Genomic DNA, 11222 nt, shown 5'->3' with positions numbered 1-11222 from the left:
TTAAGTCTGGCAAGACCATTCAAGTCTGAGTTAATGCAATCAACAAAGTATTCAAGATATTAATGAAGAGTGAAGATAATGATCAAGGTAAAGACAATAAATGAAGAACAAGAAGAATGTTTGAGAGAATACTTTAGAAAGTGAAGTAAAGTGAAATATTGCTAGATATGTTTGAATAATCTGCCACTTAATTTGGTATAGAAAGCTCCTTTAAATAGGAGATGATATTACGTCGTACAAACCCTTAACATACATAGGACCGGAAAAAAGTGGTGCTTCTGACACACTGATTTATCTAAGTTGATAAAAGGATTATGTCCTATGAAATGTAAAATCAAGCTAAAAGACAAATACAATAAATGCGCATGGATAAAAAACTAATTTGGACAAGCTAACATTCCAGACACATTATTCATTCCGGAATTCCTTAACCTAATCTTCTCATCCGGAGCAAGGCTTCTAGTCCATACACAAAACTGATTTCGTAACACCTTCCATTTCGGAACTCTGACTAACTTCGGAACTCCAAGAAGGTTAGAGATTGCTAGAGGTTCACTTTCAGGTTCAAACATACATGAACGAAGAACTTTTGATTTGAGACTCCATAACCGGTTCCCAACCTTGATAATCAACCCTTCATAACAGCTTGCAAGATAACAGGATCATAATGCAAACATTTCGAAAGACTTTATGATATATGATCGGTTCCCCCAACAACCTTTAACTGTTCCCTTCATCCAAACTAGTTGATTGTGTGCCTCCCGACTTTCCTCGATGTACCGATACCAAAAATACCATAATCAGAAGGAATAAAAATCATGAACACTAGGCCTACAACCTATATCTGGAATACCCTTACAAGGTCGTTGGCGTAGGTCTAGATTGCAACCAAGCCCACATCATGAGTATGGAATGCCTTACCCGGCCCTTAGCCCATGACTGTAATGCTCCTGCTATCACACCGATCTTTTCGACATTATATATTCCGCCAGGCACCCGCGACCCACATCACGGGCCAACAGGCGCTCAACCTCTTTCCACTTCCTTGTAGGGACCTAAACAACGTCCCTTTCAACCTTAAGTGAGCATAACAATTCCATGCTATACCACACCTAATTCCTTCACAGAACAAGCTGCTACAAATGCAAAACTCAACGAAATCATGGTCACACCCGATCCAAGAATAGGATTCTGAGTACTAGAATTAATACATAAGGATAGGGTTTGAGAACTCTAACCTTGAGCTAATCTTAAAGATCAATGTCTACTCTTAATTGATGTTCCAGTCAAGTCTGGTAATACCAGTCGAGACTTGAAGTAAAGATTCAACAAAGTACACAAGTATTAAATAAAGAAACTATGATTATAATAAACGTAAAGACAATAAATGAACAAGAAGAATGGTTTGAAGGGTTTTGACTTTAGAGAAAAGTGAAAAAGATTTAAGAGGAATATTTTCTATATTTGGAGGAATAATCCATGTTTTTCTTGTCATTAAACACACTCCTTATATAGGAAAAGGATGTACATCGTATAAACTACAAAACGTTCCTAGGACTAGATAATAAACAACTTCTAACAACTGATTATCTAATTAGTACAAAAGTCTAAGTCCTATGAAATGTTACATCACATATAAGACAAGAAATAATAAATGCATAAACAGACTATGAATCTCGGATCTTTGCTCCATCTCAGAATGGTCTTCACTTCAGACTCCATCTCTACTTTGGAACTTGCTAACTTCGTATCTTCAATACTTGTGATTGCTAGAGTTTCACTTTCAGGTTCCAACAATCTCCCCCTAAGTGAACTTTGCAATCTAGTTAGCAAGTTGGAATGCTATCGAATGAACACATGAGTTCTGAACAACCAATCTTGGACTTCAAGATAACTTTGAAGTTGACTTATAAACTTGGACTTCACATGCTCGGGGGAATCGGACATAGCTGCATTTTTTATGGTCTTTTTAAGAACTTTGGAGGGGACGAGATGCTTATCTAGTACTCAGAAGAATTCCTTCTTATTTTTCTTCTTTTGAAGGTAGACATACCCTAACACCGATTCATTAATTGGTTCTTTTGCCAAGATTTCAGCTTTTAGCAGTTTAAAGTCGATCTTTGCCAAGAACTTTTCAGTTCCGAACAGGTGAGCCAATTCAAATTCGCATCTACAAAACTCAGCAACATAATCCTTCAGGTAACTCATTGTAGAATTGTATGCATCCATGCTTATCCGACTGTGTTGACGTGTTCGAAAGTGAGCAGCAATGATTAAGATGTCATTAGGATTGATGGATGAGAAGTCGGGGTACTTGATTGTGAGTTTTGTTGTCTTGTTCCAATACACATAGAAGTGATGTAAGAGGCAATCCAAATTAGACTTTGTCATAACTTTCCTTCCGAAACCAAAGATCATGGTAATTCTCTTCTGAGACCACACTTCTTTTTGGGGACGTGCGTTCAAGGAGTAGAAAGTATTCAAACATTCTCTTTCAATTCTGATGATCACTTGAGGATCATCTTCTGGATGGAGAGGAGCAAACTTGATGTAGAACTTGCTATATGGAGAGATGGGAAGATCAAGCCGGTCTGAATCATGGGTTGGTAGGTTATAATACATGAAAGGAACAATATCCAGATCATGAACTATTCCTTCTCTGCACAGTGGGGAAAGCCCTAACATTGGGTTGGGGTTGTCCTTCAGAGCTTAAATTAGGATACTCTCTTCCAATGCTTGATCTATCTAAGCCTGGGACCAAGCTTCAGAATTTTTGGTGATCGGTTTGGAGCGTTGAAATTCTGAGATTGGCTTTTTACACTTGTCTTGTTGTTTGTTGAGGACCGAGATGATGTCCTGCATGTTGTCATCGATGGTGAATTTAAGAGGAGGAGGAATCAAGGGCACTTCAGGAATGTTATCAAGTTTTCAAAGTCGAGAACCTTCATCTATTGGAGCAACTCTAGGCGAGTGAACCGGAAGCCACAATGATTGAGTGGCTCGGAAAGCGTCAATGGTTAGCTTGGTTTTTTTCCTTAGCCATTTCACACCTTCTTTGAAGTACGTCATCTAGGGATGATGGCCAGGATACAGCAGACCATATCCTTTGCTCTTCCTCGGAAAGAATTTTGGATGTGAACTTCCTTGGAGCTTCAATTCCTATCACTGCATTGTGATATACTTGTCATCTTCATCATCATCGACACTAGATGGAGTACCTGTGGAAACAATCTGAACATATTCATCATCTGAATCATCCGAGAGTTTGAACTCTGAGGCAGGCTTCCGTAGGATAAAATTATCTCTGGTGCTTGGGCCTTCTCCCCCTCTCGCATCAGATGGCTTGGCAACCGAGGCAAGAATTGCAGTGTGTTGAAATTTCGAGAATCGATTGACCATCTTCTGAAAGATGGTGTTCATATGCAGGGTAAGGGTGTCATAGGTTTCAACAATCAAAACCCCAGCCTTGAGATGGTTAAACAAAGAGCCATGAATGGACAACATTTCATCGAAATTGTTGTTCGTAACGTCCACAATATTCCAACAGGCCCTAAGGAGATTCATGAGAACTTGTTACATGATGAGATTCATCTCATCTTTCTTCTTAATCTCCTTCTTCATCCTCTTAATATGTCTCTTATTCCTGACATGCGTCTGTTTGATCAACTCATTGGTAGCACTGATCATGTCATTGTGTACTTTTAACATGGTGGTGATGGTGTCAAGATAGTGATCAAGACTTTAATTGTATTTATGTTCGACATTTTCGAAGGTGTGCTTACAACGAAGGGAAATTAGTTTATCCAACTATTGAGCTTTGTCTTCATCTGAGGATCCTTGCATCTTGACATCCACGAGAGATTGGGGAATTGCATCCAACTTAATGTCAAGACCAGACACTTTAGCATCAATTTTGGAGTCAAGCTGGGCAAGGGACTTGTCCAATGACTCAACCTTGGATACTGCAATAGATACATTGTCTTAGAGTTCCAGCAAGGCAAAGGGATCAGTGAAGTTTCCTGTTGATGATCTCGTGTCCGAAGAGGAACTCGTAGTCTTGGCTTTATCATGCTCTTGATTCACAGGCGGTTCGGAAGGGCCAGGTTTGTTGGCAGTTGTTGCTTGATCATCCTTGGGAGGATTAGTTTCAGCTTCTCCTTCAAGAGTGTTGTGATTTTGATCGTTAATATTGATTTCTTCATCAACAGGTTCGGACGAGGATGATGGGAGTCCGAAGTCATAAGTTGGCCTAAATGAAGATGGCTTATGAGAAAGATGAATAGATGAATGAATAGGAGGAGCAACAATGGAAGCACTATCGTTATCGAACATGAATTTGGAATAGTGTTCCTCATCAGGATCAGGGTGGAGTGCATCATCGTGGGGAGACTTCGGAGGGTTTTCCGAGATGATGTTGTCGTTGAGGGTCTCTCCAGATGCAAACTCTTGGTCAACAACTTCATCAAATGGTAGGTTGCTTTGAATCGCTCTATTCCTCATAGAAATGATAGTGGATTCAAAATGCGATCTGGTGAGATTTGGATGCCTTGAATGAGCCCTGCTGACAAAGTCTAACCAATATGGATCGTCAGTGCATGGTCGTCCTTTACCTTTTCCAGGTATCAGACCAGTTGTGGCATCCGAGATAGGAGGGACAACTCCCGCTTCGGAATGCTTAGGATCCCAGACAGGGGTCTCAAATCGTGCTTGTGTGGAAAAAGAATGAGGGATATATAAGGTGACTTGTGGGTGTATTCCAGGGGGTGCAAGGAACTTTGTTCAACACCGACATCACCTTGTTGGGAAGGTGAGGGTGGATTATGTGGAGACTCCCCCGTGAGTATGTGTAGTGCTTTAGAAACTCTGAAGAGTACTTCGAAAGAGTGGGTAGGTTGAGTTAGAGGATGAACAGTGTCAATCGGAATGTCTTTGACAGATTCCTTTTGAGAGGAAGTGTCGACTTTAGCTCTCTTTCTGGCTTTAGGTTTCGAGGGATAGGTCTTTCTTTTTGCAACCTTCTTTTTCTTTCCGCTAGATGGAACTAGCTTGGCTACATCCGAGGTGGCTCAATGGAGACAGGGGTAGAATGTGTAGGGCTATACACAATCGAAGTCTCCAAGTGTTGATTCAAATGAGGGGACTCGGATGTTAAAGTGGCCAATATGTGTTCATGCAATCTACGAATTGATCCAAAAGATTCCTGGTACGGAAGGCGATAAGTTTTAATAGTTTTGAAGGATAGAAGTACCTCTTTCGGAATTGTGTCGACTGGGATTAGTTCTTGCCTTTCTCGGTATAGTTGTTTGATGGTCAGAGCCCATAATCTTGGAATCGATATCTCTTGAGGATTTCAATTGACAACAAACTTCCGAAAGTCTTGCCACAAGACTTCTATTAGATAAAAAGCGTTTGTCTTCCCTGAAAAGATGTTGTAGACGATGTAGAGCCAATCCTTACTAATTGTGTATGTGCCGCCATGTTTCCTAGACAGGCATCGAAGTATTAAGTGCATAAGGATTGTCCATAGCCCAGGAACTGTAGATTTCTTGAATTTCTTTGATTTGAACTCATCAACGTACCCAATGTGGCCGAGAAACGTCTGAAACTCATTCACACGACGATTCATGAACCTTGAAACCCTTAGGGTTTTTTGGAGTCCCAATAGCCTTCAAGAAGGTTGCCTTGTGAACTGGTACTATACGATAACCAGTGATCCTTATCTCAAGAACTCCGTCTTAAATTTTGATTCTGTCAAAGGTTGTGTGAAGGAGAAGAAGTGGAATGGGTGGGTCAGGAATTTTGGTGAGTGGAACTGAGATAGGATGAAAAGCTATAAACTCAATTATGACTCGTATGGACTCCTCATACTCCATGGGATCCAAAGAGAAGAGTTGCATGGTATCAAGGAGAAAAGATTCAGTCGAGGATGATGAGGCAGAACCTTTTGAGGATTTCTTCTTGGGAGCATTTTTGGTGATTTTGGGGGTGGATTGTAAAGACGTCATTGTTGCAGGTAACTTGAAGAACACTTTTCTTCCAGATAGAAAGGGATGAATGTTTGGAAAGCGTAAAGTGACAAATGGGTTTTTGAAAGCTTTTTATAGGTTCGAAAAATGTCAGTCAGCTTGAAAAAGTGTAATGATGATATCTGAATATGGATATGGACTGCATTATATGTGTTGCCACTTTTAGTATGAGTTGACTTGCAAGGACTAAAGAATATAATGGCAAGACGTGCAATATGGAAACCCTCATTTTATTGATATGATGTTTACTTTATGGGGACGTGTGCAAACAGGTGTGATATTCTAGGATTAAAGGATAATAATCATTAAAAAATATAACCGTTTGAGTTATTAAGAAAACATTTCACAAATTATGACGAAAAACTTTTGAACTTCTTTTCAAGAGAATGAACTCGGAGCCAGAAAGTTCCGAGATGATTTAACAAATGGATCTCGGAGCATGAAATTTCCGAGAAGGATTTACAACGTCATATCGAAGCATGAGATTTCCGAGATGGGTTGTCATAAGATACTTTGGAGATGAAAAAGAAGATACTTGTACATGATAAAGAGACTGGTATTGTAGAGACTCGGGTTGAATATTAGAGGTAAAAAGAAGGAAGATCTTAGAGGACATGTTTAAAAAGATTTTTAAGTTCAGAGACGAGAAGGAACTGATCTTGGATAGGGTAATAGACGAAAGCAGATTAGTGTTAAGGAATTGAATTTCGAGATGAGCTTCATAACACACTTTATAATATAGGTTTCGGGATGAGATCAAATAAAATACCAATGTTACTATATTGATCATGAACTTCAAAATATCGAGTAAACTATACAACTCAACCTAGATGAAGAGGTTAGATAAAAAGACACATAAAGCAATTGTAACACCCCGAGATTCAGGTGCATTTCTTTCACCCTTATTCTTTTTCGATTGGTCATGATTAGTCCTTGAGTGGACGGAACTAAGCAAGTGAGTACGTTGGGCGTACCAGAGGGGTACGCTGCGCATACTCATGCGCTTAATTTGGACGCGGAGTCGCCAAGGTACGCTGGGCCTACCCAGAGTTACGTCGGGCGTACCCGGCCCAGGTGCAAACCCTAATCCGTCTTGTTCACTTTTTAAAGGGTGCTAAGGCTCATTTCTCAGCCTCCATATCAGTGAGTGAAACCCTAAGAGAGAGCCTCCCATCGTCCTTAGTGTGTGAGAGTGTTTTTGGAGCTAATTGTGCTTTGGTGACTTAGTGAAGAAGAAGGAAAGGAGCTCTTGGAAGCTAAAGCTTGAGGTGCCATTTTGGATCTGAGATCTACAGAGGAAAGGGCTACACTTGGAGGTATAAAGTTCAAAACATTCCTCTTCTTTTGGTTGTTGTTGCATGTGCCATTTCTAGGGCTAAAAACCCCAAAGGTGGAGACTTTATGAGTGTAAAGTGCTCCATGGTCCGAGATCTGTCCCTTTTCAGTGGTATTAGTGATTTAGAACCATAAATTTTCCATCTTTGATGTTAGTTTGAGGTCATGCTTGTGCAATAAGCCTTCTAAAGTTAAAGGATGGAACATTATGGGAGTTGGTGGCTTGTTCAGCCATGCAAAGGCTTAAAGTCATCAACTGTATGGATTAAGAGGCTTAGATGTGGTCAGATCTAGAATTTGGACGTGGGTCTTAACTGTTTAAGACCTCAAGAGCTAAGGGGCTGAAGTTGGGGAGTACGCCGGGCGTAATCGCAGTACGTGCCGTGTACTGGGTGGCGTTCCCCGATTCTGACATGTAGCTGGGTACGCTCAGCGTACACATCTGGTACGCGCAGCGTAACCCGGAAAGTTGACTTTTGGTTGACTTTTAGGGTATGGTCTATTGTGGGGCCTTTTGAGTTATGAGAGGGGTAAAATGGTCTTTCACCCTTCTGAGAGTGTCATAAGAGGACATAGTCTATCCTTTTAGAGTTATATTAAATAGATTATTTATTTCATATGATTAGGCGGAGGCTAGGCCAGCGTTTACTTAGTTAGAGATTTACCGAGATACCAGAGGTGAGTCTTCTCACTATACATTACCTAGTGTGGTAACAGAGTTATGTGACAGATTACTATAGAGTTATATGTCAGTGTATTTGCATGTTATTTATGTGTTCTGAGTTATTGTTATATGTGATATGCATGATTCAGAGTTACAGAGTTGGGACTTTCGGGTCCCTAGAGTTAGGGTCAGAGGGCCCACAGAGAGTTGGGGCTGGAGGGCCCCACTGAGACACATTGACCAGAGGGTCGACAGAGTTACAGCCTCGAGTGTCTATTATGTGTTAGAGTGGTATTTTGGGGAACTCACTAAGCTTATGCTTATAGTGTTACGTGTTATGTGTTTCAGGTACCAGTGATGACCGCGGGAAGGCGCCGGCTTGATTCGTACACACACATGGGATTTTATGTATTTTGATCTTGGGAGATATTTTGTGAAACAAAGACATGATACTATGACATTTTATGAATGAATGAGTTTGTAAAAATGTATTTGAAAATGCGAAAAATTGTTTTAATTTTTACGGTGTTACAAGTTGGTATCAGAGCCTTGGTTTGAGGGATTCGGGTGCACCTTCGGGCGTATCTGAACTCAAACCGAGGATTTGAGGAAATTTTGATAATAAAATAAGTTTTCAAAAGAAGAACTTACGAGACAAACAGAGCAGAGTCGTTTGTACGAACAGCCAGCGCCTGAACGGTGATTTCCCAAAATACCATTACTATAAGTGTTATAAGATATGATGTGATATGTTATATGATGAGCTATTCTATGCATGCTAGAGTAGACTAGGTATTCTTATTAGGACTAGAGTGGCCTGATATGTGATGCCTGAGTCTAGGAGTCTTGCTGCTAGGAATACTTCAGAGTGTTTAGGTAGCAGCGAGGAGATTGTGAGAGATCTGCTAGCGAGTATCATATAATTAGAGAGAGTAGAGTACTAGGGACTTGGGACTCTGGGAGGAGGACTTGGGGTGAATGTTGATGTGGTGTGGACGGTAGTATTGGGCCCGTACTACTAAAGACACCGGGTCAGTGCACAGTCCAAGTAAGAGTCCTGGGAGTCCCAAGGGACAAGTAGGGTGGAGTATTCGAGTGTGAGCATACTCGAGCGAGTCCCTGATATTTATTCTCATATTGTATTTCAGAGAGATGGAGATCATGGTTGGGAGGCGCCACATACCAAGGACCAGCGGTACGAGTGATGAGGAGATCCGTAGGATCATCGAGGAGGAGGTGGCTGCGTCCATCAGGGCAGAGATACCAGAGATGTCCGGGTCTATCAAGACCACGCTGATACAGACATTTGATGAGAAGTACGCTGCTCTTTCTGAGGCTGTTGTTGATGCGGCCACTGCAGCTACAGCTGTGACTAGGCCGCAGGGTGGTGATGCGTTGTGTTCTGAGAGTTCAGCAACACAACACCACCGGAGTTTAACGGGACCCAGGACCCAATTTCGGTGATGAGATGGATTTCAGACATAGAGGGGTGTTCCTTTACTTGTTCATCTCGAGAGTATTTGAGAGTCCGGTTCGCGCTGAACCAGCTTCGCTTGGGAGCGAAGGATTGGTGGAAGTTTGTGACGGCGCATTATACGCCTGCTGAGCTTGCTGCAGTGACCTGGGAGAGGTTCACTGCTATGTTCCGAGATGAGTATGTTCCCCAGGTGGAGAGGGAGCGTGTGGCCCAGGAGTTTCTGACCTTCAAGCAGGGTACTGAGTCTGTTACAGTGATTACGAGGATGTTCCATGAGCGGGCGATGTTCTGCCCAGAGCACGTGTCCTCCGAGCAGGCATGTATGAGCCGATATTTGAGCATACTGAGGAGGGATATACGAGAGTTCATGGCAAACTCGACATACCAGACATTTGCCGAGCTTCAGGAAAATGCCCAGAAGAGGGAGATAGAGTTGGAGACCCAGGCTAGGGAGGAGGCTGAGTCTCAGGGGAGGGATCGGCGACCGGTGCAGTCTCAGCCGGTAGCCAAGCGGGCCAAGCCCGCTGATTCGAGATCAGGGAGTCAGAGGGGTCGCACTTGTGGCAAGTGCGGCAAGAGCCACGATGGGGTGTACAGAGTAGGGTCTTGCTACAAATGTGGCAAGGAGGGGCATGTGGCCAAGGATTGCCCCCAAGGGGTTTGCAGTATGTTTTCACTGCAATCAGACCGGACACCGGAAGGCAGAGTGTCTGCAGCTGTGGGGATCAGCACAGGGAGCATCTCAGGGATCTGCCCCTGCTGCTATCAGAGCTATTGAGAGTCGCTAGTGAAGGCCGAGGCACCGAAGGGACGAGGGAGAGCCTTTCAGATGACCGCGGAAGAGGTCCGCGCAGCGCCCGATGTCGTGGCTGGTATGTATTCTTTCGTGTATTTATTTTGATTTTGAGATATTGTGCTTATATTATGTTATGTGTAGGTACTTTTCTTGTGTGTTCTGTACCTGCCTCGGTGTTATTTGACTCGGGTGCGAGTCGGTCTTTTGTATCTTTGGCTTTTAGTCAGCACATCAGTGTTAGCCGTGAGGCGTTGAGTCGACCTCTGAGAGTTTCCATAGATGACGAGAGGGTGGTATATGCCACAAAGGTGATCCGAGGGTGTGTACTCGAGATTTTCGGTGTTGAGTTCCCGATTGATTTAGTTCCTATTGCGATGGGAGATGTCTGTGTCATCGTGGGCATGGACTGGTAGAGCAGATTCGGAGCCGTTATCGACTGCGAGCGATAGTTGGTAAGCATACGAGACCCTAGTAGGGGAGTTCTTACGGTGTACGGTGAGGGTACCTGTTCTGGGTCAACATTTTGTTCGGCCGCTAGAGTGAGACAATGTCTACAACAGGGCTGTAAGGGTTTTGTAGCGTATGTGATTGATACGCTGGTTGATTCAGAGAGACCGAGGTCAGTTGATGAGGTTCCGATAGTGCGTGAATTCCCGGACGTATTTCCAGAGGAGTTGTCGGGCGTGCCTCCCGTGAGGCAAGTGGAGTTCAGTATCGATTTCGTTCCAGGGGTCGCGCCTATCGCCAAGGTGCCCTATCGCCTTGCACCTCCAGAGATGTAGGAGTTATCCTTGCAGCTTCAGGAGTTGCTGGGAAAGGGGTTTATTCGGCCGAGCAGCTCGCCGTGGGGAGCGCCTATCCTTTTTGTCAAGAAAAAGGATGGTTCACACCGGATGTGCATTGATTACCGGGAGTTGAACAAGC

The sequence above is a fragment of the Lactuca serriola genome, chromosome 2 (assembly GCF_051521515.1).
Source record: "Lactuca serriola cultivar US96UC23 chromosome 2, Lser_US96UC23_V15, whole genome shotgun sequence".
In the NCBI taxonomy this organism is placed as follows: domain Eukaryota; kingdom Viridiplantae; phylum Streptophyta; class Magnoliopsida; order Asterales; family Asteraceae; genus Lactuca; species Lactuca serriola.
This window is presented reverse-complemented; position numbering follows the sequence as displayed.